This window comes from Phoca vitulina, unplaced genomic scaffold, assembly GCF_004348235.1.
Source record: "Phoca vitulina isolate PV1807 unplaced genomic scaffold, GSC_HSeal_1.0 scaffold31, whole genome shotgun sequence".
NCBI lineage: Eukaryota > Metazoa > Chordata > Mammalia > Carnivora > Phocidae > Phoca > Phoca vitulina.
In genome coordinates, this window is record NW_022589734.1 from 11820840 (window position 1) to 11843367 (window position 22528).

General features: G+C 42.3%; 2 protein-coding genes across 4 annotated transcripts in view; one reads left to right on the forward strand and one right to left on the reverse strand.

Moving 5' to 3' along the window:
• The window catches only part of SMIM13 (small integral membrane protein 13), a 209614-nt gene that overhangs the window by 151114 nt on the left and 35972 nt on the right, over positions 1-22528 (forward strand). The gene's annotated exons all lie outside the window — the stretch shown is intronic.
• NEDD9 (neural precursor cell expressed, developmentally down-regulated 9) overlaps positions 1-22528 on the reverse strand; it is a 178988-nt gene that overhangs the window by 81173 nt on the left and 75287 nt on the right. The window lies entirely within an intron of this gene.

Below are 22528 nucleotides of genomic sequence, written 5' to 3' on the forward strand. Positions count from 1 at the left end.
TTGGTTTTCACTAGATTATCTAAGAAGATCACTTTTCCTGATTTTATCCTGAATTTGGACTCATTTATCATCATCCTCTCTGGCCTGACTAGCCCTCAAAGAAATGTTAGTTTCATACTAAAGACGTAAAGCGTTTGTAATAGTTTGAACCTCAGGTCTTTCATATTATCACTAATAAAGACTTCAGCTATCACTCATTGTGTTACAATTGGATATCGCTCTATTGTTTACGAATCATTTTCACAGCCGGGCCTTCCCGCTCTCTGATTTTGTATCGGGGTACAGGGAAATGCGGAAGGAGGCAGAACAATCCTGCCATTCCCTCCGTCAGCCCTGGTGTTTGTCCCGGCAACTGCTCCTGCCCTCAGGTTAGGCAGACACCCCTCAGCCCCATTCTAGCTCCTCTCCCGGCAGCTGGGGGCAAGGCAATCTTACACGGCATCTTTGAGCTATTCTGGTGAGTCTTTGGAGAACACAGAACATACTAAACATACTTCCACATGTTCTGTACTTTATATATTGATCTTCTAGTTTAACTCTCAGGTGGAAACCTTATTTTTCCAATTTTCCAGTTAATCTAGGGCACCTTCCAGGAGATCCCACATACTCAAGACATAAGCCAGTATGTCAGTTTGCTAATTTACCATGTGTTTATTCCTTCTCAGTGACTTGTCTATTATTTGAGGCGCTCCCTTTTCAGAGGGGAGTACATGGGTGGAAGAATCAGTATCAGGGCTATCTGTGGGATTGGGGAAAACAGACTTGATTTCAGGCTCAGCAAGTTATTTGGCCCAAGTCTTTGAACAATTTAATGGGAAACTCTTGAGCTGACAACATACCTTTCCAACGCAAAGGCACCTGGAAGAGAACGGTTCAGAGGCCCCCGTGAAGGAGGTTGATTAGTCTTTGAGAAGTAGAAGGACAATCAGGAGCGTGATCCCATGGAAGTGCCCACTGTCTAGGGGAAGGGGGAACAAGTGGGAACTCAGACACTTTTCAACTGCAGAGAAATCCATAATATAGGAACAGCTGATGAGAAGAGTATAGTCATTAGACTCTATTTTCACCATTGTTGGTAAAATTATTCCTGTTATCAGACGGATGCCTTGGGCTGTTTTGACTCAATTCTGTCAATGTTCTATTGAATTAACCCTCTGGTTCTGATTCCCAGGACACCCAGCCCCCTTCTGGTTAATACTTGGCTTTTCCCTGTAAGTTTTCAGGTAGGGATGATGTGAAAGGCTAGCATTTTGTTTCTTATGACCACAGTTTCTCAAGATGAACCAATAAATTGGCTCCTGGTTATGGCAGAGCTTCCCAAAGAGCCTGAGTACAGGAGCCTGAGTACACGCATATGATTGCTTATTCTAGCCCATTGTATTTTTTAAAGATTTTATTTATTTATTTGAGAGAGAGAGAGAGCATGAGCGGGGTGGGGGGGGGCAGTGCAGCAAAGGGAGAAGGAGAAGCAGACTCCCTGCTGAGCAGGGAGCCAGATGCAGGGTTCAATCTCAGGATCTGGAGATCATGACCTGAACCCAAGGCAGAAGCTTCACCGACTAAGCCACACAGGCGCCCCCTCATCCATTGTATTTTGAATAAATTTGTCATTCTATTTTTTTTTTTTTAAGATTTTATTTATTTATTCATGAGAGACAGAGAGAGAGAGGCAGAGGGAGAAGCAGGCTCCCAAGGAGCAGGGAGCCCGATGTGGGACTCGATCCCAGGACCCTGGGATCATGACCTGAGCCGAAGGCAGACGCTTAACCATCTGAGCCACCCAGGTGCCCTAAATTTGTCATTCTAGATGATACCTTAAGCACATCTGCATTTTGGTTGCTGTCACCCATGGATACAGATAAGAGCAAATTTCTGGGATTTCAAAGCAGAGCACTAGCTCCTTCTAGAAGTACCAACCATCCTGGGTTCTACCTGACTTTCCAACCTCTTATTTTTCACCTGATTTCTACAGGTGGTGCATCAATCTCTTATCCATTTGGTTAATCTGAGTAAATTCTTGAGCATCAGATTTGTCCTGGAACAGAGATCAGATTTATTTGTCTTTTGACTCGTAGGAGCCTATTGCGGAATGTAGTGCCTACACCTGGGGACTTGGCAGGCGGCTGGTCTGTCTGGCTCCTCTCCCCTCATAAGCATCTCCATTCCCTTGGCCTCTAACTGAAACATGTGGCAAAGGAAAAAAAAAAATGAGAGGACATATTTTCTGGAACGAACATGACAATGGAAATTGTTGTTTTGTTTGCTGAAACATGGTAGAAAATTAAAATAGAACTTCAATTGATTTACATTGAATTATTTTCTGATTTATAAACTGGTAGCGAGTTTAATACTGGATGTCTGTCAATCAAGGTAAACTGTAGCAAATGCACATATAAAAGGCATCCTATTGCTAACACAAGAGGGATAAAAGAGCACACATATGAAATAAGACTGAGTTAAAGTTGTTGCCTTTTAATGGCAATAAAGAATTTTTCAGTATTCCAGAAAGGGGACTACATTTGTATTTATTTTAGCTGACTGAAATGGGAACACTATGTTGTATCTTAGTTCCTTAACCTAGTTTCCTTTAAATCTACTTGAAATTAGGAAAATAAATTTTACTTGTTTATAACAAAATTCAGTAAAGTTGAAAATTGAAATTAGAATTTGCAAACTTAAAGACAAGGCTCAAATGCCTGAAATTCTTTATCACACAGAAGTGCTGTTCTCTTCTAGCTTTCAAATATTTCATGCAAGCCTGGGCATCCCAATTTAACTGTAATTCAGCAAATCTAACCTGTTCATTACTAAGGAGTGTCCATTGAAGATTTTGGGCTGGGGGTGCGGGTGTAGAGAGGTGGGGGATGGAGGGGAAGTTAGTGATGATATTGCAGGGTAGACCTTCTGGTCTCTAAATAATCTTCGGTGGAACCTCCACTCCTGCAGCTCTGTCTGGTTAGGTCATGGGCATTCTTCTTGCTGATGGGAACAGTTTGAATGGTTAGTGTCTGACCTCTGATGTCTTAGACTTTTTAGAGAGCTGGTGAGACCTTTGGGAAGAGGCTCCAGAGCACTGTAGCTGTTCCACTTGTTTTGGTCTTTTTTTTTTTTTTTTTAAGATTTTATTTATTTATCTGAGAGAGAGAGCAAGTGAGTGAGAGCATGAGCAGGTGGAGGAAGGGCCAGAGGGAGAGGGAGAAGTAGGCTCCCTGCGGAGCAGGGAGCCCAATGTGGGGCTCAATCCCAGGACCCCGGGATCATGACCTGAGCCAAAGGCAGACACTTAACCATCTGAGCCACTCAGGTGCCCCTGTTTGAGTCTGTTTTTATTCCCAGGGATACATTCAGGTTATGATGGCAAAATGGATCACTTGTTACCTCAAGAACAAATAATCCAATCAAGAAATGGGCAGAAGACATGAACAGACATTTCTCCAAAGAAGACATCCAAATGGCCAACAGACACATGAAAAAATGCTCAACATCACTCAGCATCAGGGAAATACAAATCAAAACCACAATGAGATACCATTTCACACCCATCAGAATGGCTAAAATTAACAAGTCAGGAAATGGCAGATGCTGGCGAGGATGCGGAGAAAGGGAACCCTCCTACACTGTTGGTGGGAATGCAAGCTGGTGCAGTCACTCTGGAAAACAGTATGGAGGTTCCTCAAAAAGTTGAAAATAGAGCTACCATATGATCCAGCAATTGCACTACTGGGTATTTACCCTGAAGATACGAATGTAGTGATCCAAAGGGGCATGTGCACCCCAATGTTTATAGCAGCAATGTCCACAATAGCCAAGCTATGGAAAGAGCCTAGATGTCCATTAACAGATGACTGGATAAAGAAGATGTGGTCCATATATACAATAGAATATTATGCAGCCATCAAAAAAATGAAATCTTGCCATTTGCAATGATGTGGATGGAACTAGAGGGTAGTATGCTAAACAAACTAAGTCAATCAGAGAAAGACAATTATCATATGATCTCACTGATATGAGGAATTTGAGAAACAAGACAGAGGATCATAGGGGAAGGGAGGGAAAAATGAAACAAAATGAAACCAGAGAGGGAGACAAACCATAAGAGACTCTTAATCTCAGGAAACAAACTGAGGGTTGCTGGAGGGGAGGGGGTAAGGCGGATGGGGTAATGGACATTGGGGAGGGTATGTGTTGTAATGAGCACTGGGTGTTATATAAAACTGATGAATCACAGACCTGTACCCCTGAAACAAATAGTACATTATATGTTAATTAAAAAATGGATCACTTATTAATTGGTTTGTGCCAGGCTAAGTACTGAAATCATACGATAAATAAATGGAACTTCACCCCAAGGATTTTCCTGAGAATATTTTCTTTACTTCCTCTGTTTTAAACCTAGGATAAGCCATAAAGATATGAACAAACACTACCTTATTGATAAACAAAGAGGAAATACTCCCCTGATGTTAGGGGCGTACCATGAGGCTCTTTCTAGCATTCTGTCAACTTCAATTACCAAGCAAAGCTACAGTGTTCATTACTCTTAGGTTACAAAATGGAAAGTAATTATTAACTTCTCTTAAGGGGAACTGTAATTACTGTATCACCAAATGCAGAGCAGACTATGTTGCTTCTCCCTCTCCCTCGCTTTAATGTTCCAGGGGTTCCAACATATCCTCACACTGTTCTAATTTAAAGAGTTTCCAGCGATCCCCAGCATCCCTGGCATTTCCTACCCTCCCAGGAATAACAGCAGCACTTACCTACCTAAAATAAGCAAGCAGACACTCTCAGGACAGCAGGTGAATGGTCTTGGCCATGGCTTAGTCTTTAGAGACGCAGTGGCAAAGCCACAGGGAACTCTTGGGCACTTAACTTTATCCTGCATAGCAACAGTGTCACGTCTGCATTCATGAGCTCAAAGGGTCCTAGAGACTCCACGAGGTTAAGCAATCTGACGAATAAGGTGACTGGGAAGGGCTCGTTCACCCTTACTGCGGTTAGCCTCAGTATTCGTTTTGTGCAAGGGAGAGACTGGTGTCTGTCTAATTGTGAAACCAAGCACATCCAGAATGCATCGGGCCCCTCTCAGCATCTCTGCATTTTGTGGTCCCTCTTAACCAAAAAGGTATAGTGTGTTTCTCTGCTGAATATTCCAATTAAACTCAGGTAGTGAAATAAATGGATTTGGAGGAACCCCCCCAAATACTCCTGTGTAACACCATCTTAACAGCCTGCCAGACTCTCAAAAGTAGGGGAATATAACCTGAGACCTGTGTGGTCTTTGGTGCTCTCAGTCTTTTAGGGGATCCAGTGGAATTTAGTACAGGACTGAGGCTTTATAATAGCGTATGATATATATAATAGTATATAATATATATATGACATGAACATGTATCCTACCATTCCTCCAAAGGGGATGCTACTGACACATTATGAGTGGGACCAAACACATAGACTTTCCAATAGTAAACTGAGGTTACAGTGATCCTTCTATTTCTCTGTCTTCCCTCCTGAATGCTGTATGTATTTTGTGGGGCACCTGGCTTGGGCCCACTGCCCAGTTGGCAGCTCTTGGACTAACCGATGGATGAATTCAAACTTTGCCCTTGCTGGTATCGTCAGTGTAGTGAAGTGGCTACAGATGTATATTAATGTTAATCATCTCTTCATTAGCTGAGCGCCTACCATGGTGACTAGTTTGGGAGACACAAAGATGGAAAGAACATTGCTCCTGCTTCCAAAGGGTTTTCAGTTTAGTTGAACAGACAAACGCGAAGAGATACTGGGGAATCCAAAGAGGGAAGTCAATGAAAGAGGACTGCTTGAGGATTTTAGGGAAGGCTTCTTGGAGGAGGCAGTACCTTAGCTGAATGTTGGAGAAAAAAGAAGACTTAGAACAGAGGGGAATTGGGGTGGGTGGGGAGGGGGTAAGAGAAGTCATCTCAAGCCAAGGTGATGGTAGGAGCAAAGGCAAGCTATTGAGAAACAGCAAGGGACTCGTGCTCTTGCTTGACCTGATTTTAAGAGCCCAGAATCCTTCACTGAACCATTTTGCCTGCTTTAGCAGCCTTTTGCAGGGCAGAAAGACCTGCTCAGGCAGTGTGGGCCTGTCCCAGGTTGCAGAGGGATTTGGTAGCATAGCTGGATCTGGGTCTTAACAGTTAGCAGGTGCAATTCGAGCTCTTGCACTTCTTGAGTCAAGAGCAGCGTTAATAGATGCATTCTAAGCAATTACAAGTTTGCACCTGCAAAAAGAAAACAAGGACCTCATGTGGAGAGGGGCCAAATACAGAACTTCAAGGAATCCAGGTAAAAAAAAGTCCTGAGCTCCATCTGCTTTATTTTCACAGTCCTGGTTTATGTCCTCCCTTACTTCTGTGTTTGGAAGAAAAAATGCAGTCATGACACTTTGACACCAATGACATATGACTGTATCTAGAGCTTCATTATCAAGGAAGTTGTAGGCTGTCCATTCTGGCGTTTTGATTCCCCTCCATCTCCCTTCCCTCCTCCCCAATCCCATTTAGCCATTTTCTCCAGCTGTTGTTGGTAAGGAAATGATAAACATGCACATAGCTTAAGTATGACAATATTATATAGAGCTGCATGTCTGCTGTTGCTATATAAACTCGGCTCATGTATTGTAAAACCACAATGAGCAACAAAACACATCCCTTCCCTGAAAACATATTTCCGTCTGGGTCTGGTTCTTGTATTGAGATATTTCCCCCTGCACTTCCTAGGTGGCCCCACCACAGAAGGCAGGTGTCATATCAAAGGACGGCCTAGTGGAAACTGGCATGCCAAATCAGGAGACTGTCTCCCTCTGTTTTCTTCTACTGGCTCTGAGCCCGGGACTCAGTTTACCCTTCTCTCCGGAAGCTGAAGACGAAGGATCTCCACAGCTCACGGATTGCTCAATTTGTGCACAACACAAATCGGATCTAATCACTCTGTCCACCCTCAAGTCTTTCTTCATTGGTCACAAGCTGTGGCTCCTCCCTTCCACCAAAGCCCAGAGGGAGGAAAGCGAGGCTGTTATAAGGTGTCCTAGCAATATGCAGCACTTAAGATATGATTGCTTTTGAAATTTAAACAAAACGATCACCTCCTATTTTTAAGTTTTTTTGCTATATGCACAATTGAAGGCAGGTTGATCTAGATTTGCCTTCTTACTTTGCCTATCATTGCAATATTAGGATGTGCAAGCATGGGACAAAAAGGAGAACACCATTGCCCAAGGGATTTACTTTCAAGATGGTTGACTGGGCAAATTCCATTTTTCACTAATGGCAGAAGGTGTGTTTCTCATTCCTCCCTCTCCCAGGTGGCTCCTATTCTTGCAATGGCCTTGGCTTCCACAGACCCTGGAGGTGGGTGACCCAGGTGCAGAGCCCAAGGAACGAGGCTGCGGAGGGGTCTGCAAGTTAGGGAGAGAAAAGCGGGTCTGTGGGAACGGCAGTGGAGGGTACCATTTCTTTATTTCTGGCTCCCCCCTATTCACACTTGATTGCACATTCCACAGTGTGCAAAGGGGGAGCATTGTTTATCCATACAGATATTGGATTGTTGTTCTTCTTATCTGGTCTTCATAACTGTCTACTTGATTTTCATTTCTCTTCCTCCTGGTTTGATTAATTGCTTCTCTCTTGACCCTGAAACCATTGGCCTGTTCATGCCAAAATGCTGACTCCCACAGCACTGGGGCCTGGTGAATGAATAGATCTGCCACACAGTACTCCTTGTTTTCTAGTCTTTGTTAGTAACCGATCATCAGAGGGACTGTTGGCTTTGTGCTGTGGTCTGAAGAAAAGACATCCCTATTGCTTAATTGTTGTCTCATTTAACTCAGTCAAGGAAGCAGTTTCTTCGGGGTAGGCGAGGTGAAGTTTTATGGAAAGGAGTGTCCCAGACTATGACATTGTAAATTAAGTAGTCATTTAATTACCTATCTACCTTTCTTTATAGGAGTGTACTTTATCATAGATGGATTCTCGAAAATGCGTATTTTCGTTGAAATTTTAAAAAATTATTATAACAGTGCAGAGGTGCTCTTTAGGACTGGTTACACGAAAAAAAATAGTTTACAAATGAATAATCCCTCTTTAATTTAGTTTCTGCAAAAACAAGTATACTAAAGGTTGAATTCGCTTAAAGCAAAGGCAAACCTGAATCGTGACACGGGTCCCTCCGTGCCACCGAAGCCGAGGCGTGAATACCCCGTGGCCTGCTTGCTTATCTGCATCTGTTTACTTGGGCTGCCTTGTACACGGCCGCCAATTGGTGTCAACCAGGCTGCTCCTGTCTGCTGTCAGTGACTCAGTATGACTTCATTTATTTGAGGTATTGAGTAAATATTGTCAAGGCTCAAATGGCTCTAGGCATTGTTCATGCGACTGGAGGAGAATTGACACCCCATGACCTATGGAACACCTGTGAGTAGTTCTTAGCACATAGTTCAATAGGGGATTGTTCTCTTCCATCTAGACAACCTGATCTTCACGGATTGGACTCTGATGTCTGATGGGGGAGAAGTGCTGTGTGCGGGGCAGGGACACTGAAGTACTCTGACTGCTCATGTTGGATGGCTTCCTTCTTCATTAGCATTTTGCCAGGTTGAGCCAAGGGAGGAGGCTGACAACATTAGTGACACTTCACTATCTAAAGGCGCCTTTCCCCCTTTCTCAGGATGGGATTTAGCCACAGGCTCCAATTAAATCACAAAACACTACAGGGCTTATTGTGTTTGACAATTTTCTTGAAATGTGTTCCAGGCAAAATCCAAATGTCCTTTAAAAAAAAAAAAGATTTTATTTATTTATTTGTCAGAGAGAGAGAGAGAGAGCGCGAGCACAAGCAGGGGAAGCTACAGGCAGAGGGAGAAGCAGGCTTCCCACTGAGCAAGGAGCCCAACATGGGACTTGATCCCAGGACCCTGGGATCATGACCTGAGTCAAAGGCAGACGCCCAGGCGTCCCTCCAAATGTCCTTTTGAGACTAAATTCTTCATCTCTTCCTACGTCAAACCTGAGAACTAGGTTAGAATTGGAGTAACTATTTGTTAGGAACTTTTTGAACGTACCCTAGTTTACACATAACCTGGTCTTCCAGTTTTATGGGAGTAATAATAGAGTATTTTACTCTAGGGGCTAAGTAAGCTGGTCCTAGTCTAAGTTGCCCCATCATCTGGGAGGGTCTGTGCCATGTGTTCAGAAGGGTAACTAAGATCCTTCCCCAGACCAGGAAGGGACACTCCAACCACCAGCTCAGTCATCAGCCCTCAGTGCAAATGGGGCTACACTCTGGGATGTGATTTTGCCAGGGAAGGTGACTGACCCCCGTAGACAATGCTTCCTTTCTCAGAATGACTCGTCAGCCCATTCCTGCTCTCCAGGAGTATTAATGCCTATGAGTTCCCACTTTCCATTCATTGGTTATTCAATCAATTCATTCATCCCCATTTCCCTGGGCCTGCTGCGCATAAAGCACCGTGCTCCATGTTGGAAATGCCAAGCTGAACAAGACCCACTGCACGTTTTCCAGGAGTGCACAGTCTAGCGAGATGAGGCCTCCGTGTGCATAGGCAGAAAGCACAGCTTCTTGAGAAGTGCTGTGATTGAAATATGGACAGAGCATCAAAGCAGACAGAGCAGGTGTCACTTGTAATGACGTCCTTGTAATGACTTACTTGTAATAACATCTTACTCACTTACTTGTAATAACATAATAACATACGATGTTATTAAATCATAGTGTAATAACACTATGAGCTAAAAGCTGAGACGTTCTTCAAAATCACTCATTGCTCAGTATTGGACTTTGTCTTTTCTTTGCTAGCGATACGTGTGGGCAAATGTGTGTTTTGGTGGGTGGGGGGCGGGGGGCGTGTTCTTGGAGATATTGGCTTTGTTATAGTGCCCATCCTGAAAAAAATGAGAACTGAAGATATAAAGCATACACTTCAACACCCAAATGGGGAGTTATTTTTAGATAATTTCTACTTTAAAAGCATTTACCTCTTAAGACATCATGTTAAGACATGTCTTTAGATATGGATGGATAAATCGTTAGTAAATTTGTGGATGTGTCATGAATTCAAAATGTCAAATAGCACATTGGATGTGGAAGTGGGAGAAATTTTTCAGCCACCAAATTTATGCATATGGAAACAGAGGCGGATTAAGAAATATAATAAAAATCCCACCAATACCAATTGAAATGGAAATTACCTGGGTTGATAATGAGTCTTGATTAAGGGAAATGCCTGCTTTACAGATTTTTAAAATGCATCTCAATTATTATTATTTATGTACTACTTAATTGACACTCATCCTTTGCTAGCCTGCATTATTAGGAATAGGAGTGTGCCGTACACGTGCTCGCGCACGTGCGTCTTTGTGCTATGCATGTGCGCACACACTGTGTCCTTTCTCCTTATCTAAAATGCAAGCTCCTTTGTAAGGAATACAATCAGTGATATTGTAACAGTGATGTAATGGGACAGATAGTAGCTACACTTGTGAACACAGCATAAGGTCTAAACGTGTCAAATCACTAAGTTGTACACCTGAAACTAACGTAACATTGTGTGTCGATTATATTAAAAAAAAAAGTGCAGACCATACCAAAAATAAATAAATAAAAATAAAATGTAAGCTCCTTGAGGGCAGGGATTTATGGAATCCCTAAGGCCCATGTGTTCCGTGAACGCTACTATTTGTGCTGCTGCTTTTGCCCAGGCTGAACCCAAATCCATGGTTCAAATCCTGCCAATTCAGACCTGAGCAGGTATCCCTTCTTAACTTCAATCCCCAGCTCTTTCTGGGGGCATTAGCACATCATTATGATGCTTTTGCTTAAGGGCTCCTAAGTTCTGGGAGGGAAGGAGTTAGTGGGAGCAGAGTTCTTCTCTCTTTCCTCAGAAAAGCCAGTAAAACATCTGCCAGGCTTGTGAAGGGGAACAGAGCCGAATGATGGCTGTTAGGATAGCACAATGTGTATGTGATGGAAAGCATGAATCCAGAGGAATTTGGAATGCACATAATGGAGTAATAAGGATGAATAGTTCAATTAAATCTGGTAAAGGAACATCTAGTCATAGGATCTGGAAAAAGCTTGATGATGTAAATGAAGATAGGGTCACAGCAGGGCTCCCAGCGCAACAAAAAGGTTGCCAAGACACCCGGGCATGAATCTAAAAGTTGATCATTTTCATTTGCAATATGGTATGGTGACAAAACACGGGGAGGAAACGTCACACGCATAGATGTCTATGGGGAAAGCCACCAGTCACCTCGAGCACTGTCTTTTAACCCTCACACTTAGAATGGAAATTGCTGGAAGACAGGGGCTTCTGCTTCCACTTTATGTTACTCAGTACTTGACAGGTAGTGAGACTCCAAGGACGGTTTTGTAGGGCAAATGCAAACACAGCCGAGAAGGGCCCCTTGAGGAGAAAGTGGGAGGTCAGAAGACTGAAGTCTTTATTGGACAAAAGGTCAACATTCATGAGTGAGAGGAAAGAGGAGGTGTTTGGGGGCGGGCAAGGGATGGAGGAAGAAATTCCAAAGCAGGCTGCAAATTAGGCTCAGGAATGTGTTTCAATGAGCAGAGGAAGTGAACTCAGAGCTGTTTCTGATACATTCAGGCAGGGGTGGGAGGGAAGCTGAGGAGAGCAAGTGAGGTTCAGAGGGGAGCATGGGCTGGTCCATAGAGATGAGGGGCTCTGCAAACCCTGAAATCCCCAAAAAGCTCAGGACCTGTGTTCTCATTGGACTTTGCCCAGAGCCATGTTGAACCACCCAGTTGAGTGATAACCGCCTGTGGTGATGGCACCTTTCTTTCAGGATGAGTGGGGCTGGAGGGGGCAATTCTCCGGATTCTACAGCTGATGCTCTCGGGCAACAAGGACTTTCTATGCTGACTTCCCAGCTCATACAATAATTAGTAACTGCTAACTGTGCTGGTTATTCTCTATTTACTTCCCCGCCCACCCCGATTCATTCTCCTCCCTTTCCTGCCTAGCTCTGTGTCCTGGGATGTTGACCCCCCGACCCTGGATGGCTGCTCTCCTTCTACTCCCAGGCTTCTCCTGAGGGCTCAGCCAGTGGGAAGCAGCAGCAGGAGATCAGAGGTTGGAAGGAGAGAGAGATTGGGGTATTTCTTCCTTGTCCTCTCCCTGCTTCTTCACCTCATCTTTGGCAGTTGCTCTGTGTCTCTACCCCAGCCTTGGCTTTCACCAGATTCTGGTAACACTACTAACCCTATCCCTTCCAGCCTGGGCTGGTGATAGCTTCCTACCGTTGCAGTCTCTGGGATTGTGCCAGGCTCTAGTGCCAGGCACTAGGCTCGCTCCTCTGTGTGCACTAACCCATTTAGTCCTTCCAACACTTTATTGATGAGGTCGAGCCACAGAAACATTAAGCCACTTGCCCAAGGTCACACAGTAAATGGCAGAGTCAAGGTTTGATCCTACGCAGTTGAGCTTGAGATGCCGAACACTCGCCACTGATACATCCTACCTCTTTCCCTCCTTAAATCACTTCCTTGGAGCACAGCTAAGAATGAGAACACAAGACCCAAAGAGCACCAAAATACATGCTAGGAAGGTTCATATGCTAAAGCTTATTCATAAGAAAATCTCTCAGATCATCATCAGCTCTTATTTTATGCCTAATTCTAACAGGATAGGATATTTCTATTCCAGTGGTTCTCAGCTTTTGTTGCACAACAGACTTACCTGGGAGAGTTTTAAACTATCCCCATGCCCAGGCCAGGCCCCAGACTAATGAAATCACAACTTTGGAGATGAGACCCAGACATAGATAATTTTTTAAACTCCCAGGAAATTTCAGTGTGCTGCCAAAAAAAAAAAAAAAAAAAAAAAAACCGAGAACCACTGTCTTAGCACTCAGTAGCAGTTGCTAGAAAGCAAGGATTATGGGTGAACAAGCCTAATGCTGTATGTAAAGAGTAACAGCTAACAGATAGACAAAGGGGGGAGAAAGAGAAGCTATGGGAGTTTGCACAAGAACCAAAGGGGGGAAAAAAGGCATGATCTGGGTTCATTTAATGCCCAAGTGAAGTGATCCAAGGTCTGGGGACGTCTTATTTTCTTATTATTACATTATAACAATTGCCCTGAGTCACTTTAAAAGATAGAATTATTGTCCATATACTTTGTTTATTGAAACAAAGAAAGCGTATACCATTTAGAAAGCTTTTTATCCCTGAATATTCCATCAGTAAAAGTTATTCTTAAATAGGGTAACTTCGGGTATCTGGAAGACTCACTTAAAATACAATATTTTTGATTCATCTCTAGATTTGCCATCTATAGTGAGTGAGGAACAGAGGTATGACAGCAAATGTCTATCCAAATACACCTGCTGACCTTCAGCAGAAAGCTAAGTTTACCTGCTCCTAATTTGTGGTCACAGGTAACATTTTTACATGTTTTGGTCCTAGCGTGGGTGATTGCACAGACAGGAGGGCTCATCAGGCCATGGTAAGAACACAGGGCTAGGCCAGCAGCTGGTCCCTTTGGAAATGGTCCCGGCACGAGGAAAATGCAGGCTTTGTCTATTTAAACGTTGGACGTGGTCTCCTAATTGTTATTGTTGGTTGTTCCTTTTGGACTGGGGTTAGAATATTCCAACAATCTGTTCCTGACGGCAGACCAAACAACTTTATTTCTTTCTTATGTTCTCGTGGCTGCCTTCTTGTTTACATGCTTGCCTGCAAAGAGTGGGTGTTGGGGTGTGATATGGCTCGCACGCAGCCCTGCAGCTGGCGTGGGTCCACTGTGGCTGCGGGATCATGCTCCCCACTATTAGCCATTAGGCTGAGGGGAATTAAACAAGGGCCATTCCCCGGTGAGCACAGAGCCTTGACCCACTAGATGCCGGGAGCACCTCCTCCCTGAAGTTGTGATAATGAGAAATATCTCCAGACATCGCCAATATCTCCCGAAGGGCAAAATTGCCCCTGGTTGAGAACCACTGTGCTAGGAAAAGATACGTGGAGACCCTAACCTTCAATCTCCAGTGGACACTGGGGTCAGGGACTAAATTAATCTTAAGGACTTTTGCCCTGACACCTGGCTATGAGGTGCATGGGCTGTTGTCCTGTTTAAACTGTTGTCATGGGGGAATTAAGCCTGTTCTATACAGGACCCCTCTCCCCCGCCCCCACCCCTGGTTGACTGGGATCTTCCAGAACTCAGTTATCCCAAGGTGAAATGAGTGGCACTGGAGTAGCTGATCTTCCCCATGGGGCAGGCTGGTTAGCTTCTATTTGTTCTTCCAGAACCTTCTCCACTCTTCTCTGCTGTGTGCCTGAGTCTCACCTCTGTTTTCTAGTTGGAGGGGGAAAAGAGGTGAGGTCAGAGCATTTATTTGTTAGCATTCCTCATCTTGCAACATCACTGTGGGCTGGCTGGCTGTGCCCCTGGACCAAAGGTCTCAGCTCCTGTTGGGTGTGGTGAGGGAGGCCTCTCTCATACTAGCCTGGACTGCTGCACTACCCTGTGGTTTTGCTATGTTCTGCCCTCACTCATGGCTGGTGCTGGCATCAAATCCTCTGAGTTCCTGTTAAATTAGGATAATTCGAGTAGGTCCTATATTTCTCACTGGAACCTTGTCTAATGCACAAAGTCATGAGGATTTGATATTGAGAAAACATGGACTTTCAAGGTCTCTTCTACCCCCCAGATTCTATGATGCTATGGTAGGCACAGGTGTGCGCCTCCCTGCTAAGATTAGTTTAGGCATGAGTCTGTGACCCATTCTGGTTTAGTTGAAAAGGGAATTCTGCAGGGAGCCTACTGGTAAAGTTTCCTCTTAAAAAAGAGACGATAAATGTTATTCCTTTTATCCCACCTAAGGGTGTGACATCTGGAGTGGCAGCAGCCATCTTGCTGTTATGAGAATAGCCAAGTCCAAAGATGAAGGGGTCTTGGTCCTCAATGACATCTTTCAGCCAATGAACTAACCAAATTCAGAACTACTCTTCTTCCAGAATTGTGTTACGTTGTAAATGTTCTTATTGTCAGGCTAATTTTATTTGAGGTTTCTGGTACTTGGCCTGCAGCCCAAAGAACCCTTAATACACTGTTCTAGGTGCTCATCTCATTTAGTTCACTAATAAATTGGAATATTTTGTTTGGATCCTCCTTTTCTTGTTGGAATTCTTCTCTTTTCTAGCAAGAGTCACCACCCAGGTGATACTACCTGGTGCCATAAATTCCATTACCATGTGGACACTCATGACTCCAGATGTAAATCTCCAGCCCTGACTGTCCAGCCCTGTGTATGCAACTTCGCACTCGACCTGCCTCTGGCACAGCCAATGAACAGCCCTAACTTAACATGTCCCAAACAAACTGTTGGTGTGCCCTCTCAAAACCTTTTTCTCCAGTCTTCTGTATCTCAATTAATGACATCCTCTTCTTGTACAGGCCAAGATATTGGAGTCAGCCTTTACTCTTTTTCTTATTCTGTGGCATGAAACTCTTACCCTACATCTAATTTTTAATGTTATGTTCCAAATATTTGTTTCTTACCTCTTTCACCTCTCCCACTCTAGTCTAAGCCATGAATATCTATCTTTCTCCTTACGGGAGCAGCATCTCTTCCTGGCTCCTCCTGCTTCCCCTCTGGCCACTCAACAGTCTGTCCTGAGCACATCAGCCCAAGTGAGCATTCTAAAAGAAGTCAGACCTTGTGAATCCCCTGCACAAAACCCTGTAGTGGTTTCCTGTGTCACTTAGAACACATACACTCCAAAGTCATTACGCTGGCCTCCAATGCCCCATATGTATTGGCCCCTAGACTGCTCTCCAACTAACTCTTTACTGCGACCATATGGGATTCTTTATTTTCCTCAAATGTGCCAAGTAAAATGACCTTCACACTTACCACTCCCCATTCTGGAATGTTCTTCCACCAGCTAGCGTCATGTCACATCAGTCACTTTCTTTAGGCCTCTGCTGAACTGTCACTGCCTCCGAAAGAACTTCCTTTACCACGACCTAAACTAGCATTCCTTTTCATTCTTGTCTCTTTACTCTGCTTTATTTTGATTGCCTCAATTCACCACTCCTTGACCATAGATTACATATGTGTTTACTGCTTATTATCTGTCTCTCTGACTTGCATATGAACTCTGTGGGAGCAGGGATTTTATTTTGTTCACTGCTGGGTCTTCTGAGCTTAAAACAACATCTGGCAGTGGTAAGATTTGCTGGATGAATGAATGGTTCAAATGCCACCATCTCCTTATGATATAGCAGGGAGCTGAAGTAGAATCTTAGGTTACAGAGAAGGAAGAAGGGCTGTTAGGATTAGAACACAAACCTTGACTCTTCTGGTCTGGGGCTCTTTCTATTACTTTATACTGTCACCTATATACATGAATAAGCTCATGATTTTTTTTTCTTCAAAAGTAATTTGCAATTTTATAGGAACAAAGCCATCAAGTATAGAAATGGGTCTCCAGTTAGGCAACTTGTGTGAGCAAGCTTGAAGGGAGATTGTGTGTGTGTGTGTGTGTGTGTGTGTGTGTACAGGTGTGGAAGGTAGCGCTGGGAGGTGATGAAAGGTGCACAGGGCCTTCCTGGGTTTGGAAATCATATCACACCATAAAACCAGTCAATATGTACCCTGGACACTTCTTTGCCCTATAGCAAGAGCCATGGATCGAGTAGATGCCTCTTCACGAGGGAGTCAGCTTTCTAAGGATTTGGCAAGCAATAAGAGAAAGTGATTCATATAACTTCTTCCAGACTTTTAGATCTCAAAGTGGGTAGAAGAGAGATTAAGGAAGCCAATAGTAAACCTAACTGTGGGAGATTTGCCTATCATGTTGAGATCTTGCATGGATGTGTCTGATGCAGACTCTCAAATATGACATCCAAAGAGTAGAATGGGGAGTTGTGTTTAGTATCAGGGTCAGGTCTTTTAAGAACAAACCTCCTACCAGCAAATTCAGGTCAGCCTGTGATATTCAAATCAGATGAGAAGCATACGTGAAGGTGTTAACCAAGTAGCCTAGTTTGTTATATAAGCTAATAATTAAATCTACCCTTTATCAGTTGCAGATGCCATGCTAAGTGCCACTAATGATAAAACCAATACCCACTGCTAACATTTATTTGTTGCTTATCACGTGACAAGAATATTTCTAAGTGTTTAACAAGCTCATTTGACCCCCATGAGGACCCTGGTGAGGGAGGCACTAGTATTTTCTACATTTTGCTGATCAAAAAGCTGAATTCTAGAGAGATTGTGAATTCACTAAGATTGCTCAGCTGTAAGTGGTGGAGCTGGGATTTGAACTCAGGCATTCTGAATGATAGCCTGTGCTATATTAAATCGAATACTGTGCTCTCTCATTTAATGCTTGAAGTTCTAGGAAATAGGTACTATCATCCCCTCTTTATAGTTCCTGCATTGTATTGCTGTAAAACAATACTGGGGCTTAAGCCTCTGGTGCCTTTAGTTTGTCAGTCTTGAATAAACTGGTCATCCTCCTTGATGGTTTGTGACTGAGAAATGCTTACAGTTCTTACAGAAAACTATAAAACATTGCTGAAGAAAATGAAAGAAGGTCTAAATAAGTGGGGAGATAGAATGTGTTCATAAATCAGAACACTCAATATTGGTAAGATGTCAGTTCTCCCCAGATTGATTTATAGATTGAGCACCATCCCAATCAAAATCTCAGTAAGCTTTTTTATAGAAATTGACAAATTGATTCTAAACTTCATATGGAAACACAAAGGACCTAAAATAGTAAAGGCAAAACAAAACAAAATTAAGAAAGAGAAAAAAATCTTATAAAAGAAGAATAAAATTTGAAGACTCGACTTCAATACTAACTAGAAAGCTATGCAAATCAAGACAGTGTGGTATTGGCTTAAAGATAGATCAAGGGAACAGAAATAACATATGTGGACAACTGATTTTTGACAAAGGTGCAAGGAAAATTTAGTGCAGAAACATGTTCCTTCCAACAAATGGTGTTGGTGCAATTGGATATCCATATATAAAATAATGAACTTCAATCCATACCTTCCGTCATATAATATTAACTCAAAATGGGTCAGAGATTAATGTAAAACCTAAAACTGTAAAACTTTTAGAATAAAATATAGGAGAAAATGTGACCTTGGATTAGGCAAAAAATTAATAAATAGGACTACACTAAAATTAAAAATGTCTGCTCTTCCAAAGACCATGTTATTAGAATGAAAAGACAAGCTAGAGACTGGAAGAAAATATTCACAGTACATACATCTGACAAAGTAACTCTATCTAGAAAAGATAAGAAACTCTCAACACTCAATAATAAGAAAACAACCCAATAAAAGAATGGACAAAATATACGAATAGTCATTTTATTAAAGAAGACTTACAGATGTCAAATAAGCACATGAAAAGATGCTAAATAAAGCCATGGGAAGATATCACTGTCCACCTATTTGGATGGCTAAAATTAATAGAAAAATCCAACCATACTTAGTGCTGGCAGGGATGTGGAGGAACTGGAATGCTCATGTACTACTGATGGACACATAAAATGGTACAACCACTTTGGAAAACAGTTTGTCAGTTTCTTAGAAAGTTAGGCATACATCTACCATATGACCTACTCATCCATCCTAGGAATTTATCCAAGAGAAAAGAAAGCAGATGTCTGTACTAAAACTTTTATGCAAATGTTCATAGAACTTTATTTCTAATTGCTCCAAACTCAGAATAACCCAAGTAACTATCAACAGGTGAATGGATAAACACACTGTGGTCCATTCATACAAAGGCATACTACTCAGCAACAGTGAAAAGGGATGAACTATTGATACACACCACAACATGGATGAATATCAAAATAATTATGCTGGGTAAAAGAAGCCAGGAGAAAAAAAAAAGGGTACATACTGTATGTTTCATTTATATACATTTCTAGGAACTGAAAACTAACATATAATGCAGAAAGCAGATTGATGGTTTCCTGGGGATGGGATGGGAGTTGGAAGGGGCAAAAGGTGGGATTATAAAGGAGCATGAGAAAACTTTTGGGAATCGTGGATATATTCGTTATCTTGGTTGTGGTGATGGTTTTATAGGTTTATATGTATGTCAACATTATCTGAACTCACACTTTAAATATGTGTAGTTTATTGTATGCCAATTATACTCAATAAAGTTGCTAAAAAAACTCAAGTAGTTAATGTCCATGAACATAGGATTATATGTGTATGACAAGCCCGTGTGAGGGCACAAGAGTATACAAACCCTTCCCTAGGTAACCAGGGAGACAGACAGACAGACAGACACACACATGCACACACACTAATCAAAAAACTTGTAGAGACTAGGGATAATGCTCTCAAGTTCTTAAGCCATATTCTTTATTCCCTTCATCCCCGCCCTCTATGTGCAGTTTTATATATTCCTGAGGTTTTGTAGTAAAGCTTTCTGAGTTTATTTTCACTTCAAAAGGCTTTGTGTGAAGTCTAATGCCTTGAGTGCATAAGATTCCAGACAGAATTGTAGGGTGGGGAGTGGAGAAGGGACAGGGGTAAGATGCTAACCTATCACCCAGCAGGTGAGAGGTGCCACCTAACATTTCAGCTTCTGGAAGCTGAATTTTGTAATGAGCTGTCACTGTATTTATCACCTAACAATTACTGCAATTGGATAAGGTGTGAAAAAACCTGGAAAACATTACTCTGTCAACTACTTGTTATCTTTGATGAAGCTGTCTGTGGCGGGGTCCCAGATACAATTGAAAATCAGCACACAGCCTGTAAAACAGTTTAGGGTCTTTCCATCCCTTTATTCTGCAGGCTGCTCCTGGCTTACAGTATGGCAATTGTTTTTCAGATCACTAAAGGCAGTAATATGATTAGAACATCCTGATCTTGACTTTATATATGGTTCAGTCAAAATTGCATGGGGCCGGTTCAACTACAGTTCAAGAAGTGCAGAGTGAAGCCCAAGCTGTTGCTAGGTAACAGTACTGTGCCTAGGTGCACTCCATAAGGTGGTATTTACCTTGAAGAAGAGATCATGGTCTAAGGTCTGTCAAGTTAATAAAAGTGATTTTGTTGGCATGCTTAAGGTGGAACCAGCTCACAGCATCAGATACAATTACAGTAATTTAAAATAGTAAATACAACTGGCAGATAGACTGGAAAGCATTGAGGCAGCTCTGTCATGAGGAGCCACATTATCTCAGGGTTGCTTGATGTCCACAGAATCAGAAAAAAAGGCTTGGATTTCATCATTCTAAGATCAAATTCTAGACCATTTGATCTTAGAATGTTACTGTCAATGTCTTGAGGATTGTTGCTCATAATAGAGATTGTTTCATCAAGGAAACCATCATGCTTTGGCCAACAGTGCCAAGATCATGTCTTCTTTAGATTCTTCCATGCTGATGGACTGTACCATCCAGAGGGCCTCTATGACCTTCTGGTTCTTTTAACTGATTTTTTGGCCAACCAGCTCCTTCATTCACATAGTCTTCCTCCAAACGGGCATAATGCAGCCACTTAGTTTTCTGCTTACTAACTTATAATCACATGTACACCCTCCTCATTACTGTACCCCCAGATCAGTGGGGCTTAGGTTTGAGATGCTTTCACACACTTTTATTTTATATATAGATGGATGTTTTCTTGGATTCCTTCTACAACTGGCTAATTATATCCATTCTGTTTTACTAGTTTGTATGCATTTTACTAGTTTAACTCTGAGAGTGGCCTTATTTCCAAGTTTTTTGGAGATACCTAACCAGCCTGCCTCCATCTCTGTTGCTCACCATGCTGACCATTGATTTGAGTCCAAGATTTGCCATAAACTAGCATGTGATTCAGCAAATCCATTAGTCTCAGGTCTTCAATATGACTGTTAATAACTTGGGCACAATATGACTATTAATAACTTGGGCACAATATACTCCCCAACTCACAAAGATGAAAATTTTTTTTAAAGGAGGAGCACTGAGCATGAAAAACTGAGAATGAGGTAGAAAGATTGAAAACTAAAGGCACATGTAATTACCTTTTGCACTATTTTTAATACCTGATCTGTAAATCTAGGAAATGCCGTTGTGTTTTGGTTGAATGAATAATATAATTTGGCACTCACTCTAAAAATCTAATTCTATTATTATTTTTAAGATTTATTTATTTGTTTGAAAGAGAAAGAGAAAAGAGAGCATATGAACAGGAGAGGGGCACAGGGAGAAGAAGAGAATCTCAAGCGGACTCCCTGCTGAGCACAGAGCCGGATGAGGGTCTTGATCTCACAACCTTGAGATCATGGCCTGAGCCGAAATTAAGAGGCAGATGTTTAACTGACTGAGCCACCCAGGTGCCCCAAATTCCATTATTATTATTATTGTTATTTGATTTTACGTAATAAAGAAATGTTTAGATTAAATCAGCACCTTAATTTCCAGCCAAGTAACAGATTATTATTTTTATTTCCTTTCCCTCCCTAAAACTGAGAAAACCAATATGCAGCTTTTAATGACTCAATGTCAGAGTGAAAAATTTAAAATTCAGGCAAAAAATCCAGATATATAATCTTTGTGATGGTAAAGTCAGAATTAAAAAAAAAAATAGGTATGTAACTGCGTTTTCAATAGACATTGATCTAGGTGGTCAAATGTGTGGCAAAGATTCATCCAGATTCCCACACAGTTTTTTCCACTAGTGTTCTCAACCTGTCAAGGAGACCATCCTTGCCTGCACCCATTTCCTTATTCTTATTTTCTGGAAGTCTCTGTTTCTTCTCACATTTGAACTCAACTGTGAAGAGGACAATCTTTCAAGATGTATTTTCCATGAGCCAATGTGATGGTTGCAAACCAGGCTGACACCATCCAGAATTTCTCTCCTTATCAACTGTCTCCACCCTATAAGCTATCTTGACAGAATCAAGCACAATATGCAAGCCTTAATAGGTGACTTTTGGCCTCTGAATGAAGCATTACAGGGTATTCTGTTTCTGGGACTTGCTCCTTGAAACATTCATCTGTCCAGCTCTGAGACTGAGAGGACTGCACTGGAATTGTGGGGTTTGGAGCAGGGTGGTCATAGTCCTCCTCACCCTGGAGTCCTGGATAGAAAGTTCTAGAAACAATGCTTCAACTGTATCTTGAGATCTTATGAGACTTTTTATACATTAATTGGAATTACTAGGAATGGGCAAGAGGCCTTTTGGCCAGCACTGAACTGAGCTGTCACTGTAGCTCCGTGTAACTGGTGTTCTCTGGGTCTCAGTTGCTTCAACTGAAAAACACTTGAAGGGACTGAAAGCAAGGGGCATCTAAGGACTCTGAGACAAACACTATTAGCATCTTTGTACTTGTCAACATTTCTCAGCCTTCTTTGGGTCAGTGGAATGCTGGTTGACCAATTCTCCACTTTCCTGGCTTGTTTGCTAAAATGTCCTGTACCTTCTCTCTTTTTATCTACACTGCTGGAAGTGAAGGACCCTGAGATGGTGGGGCCACA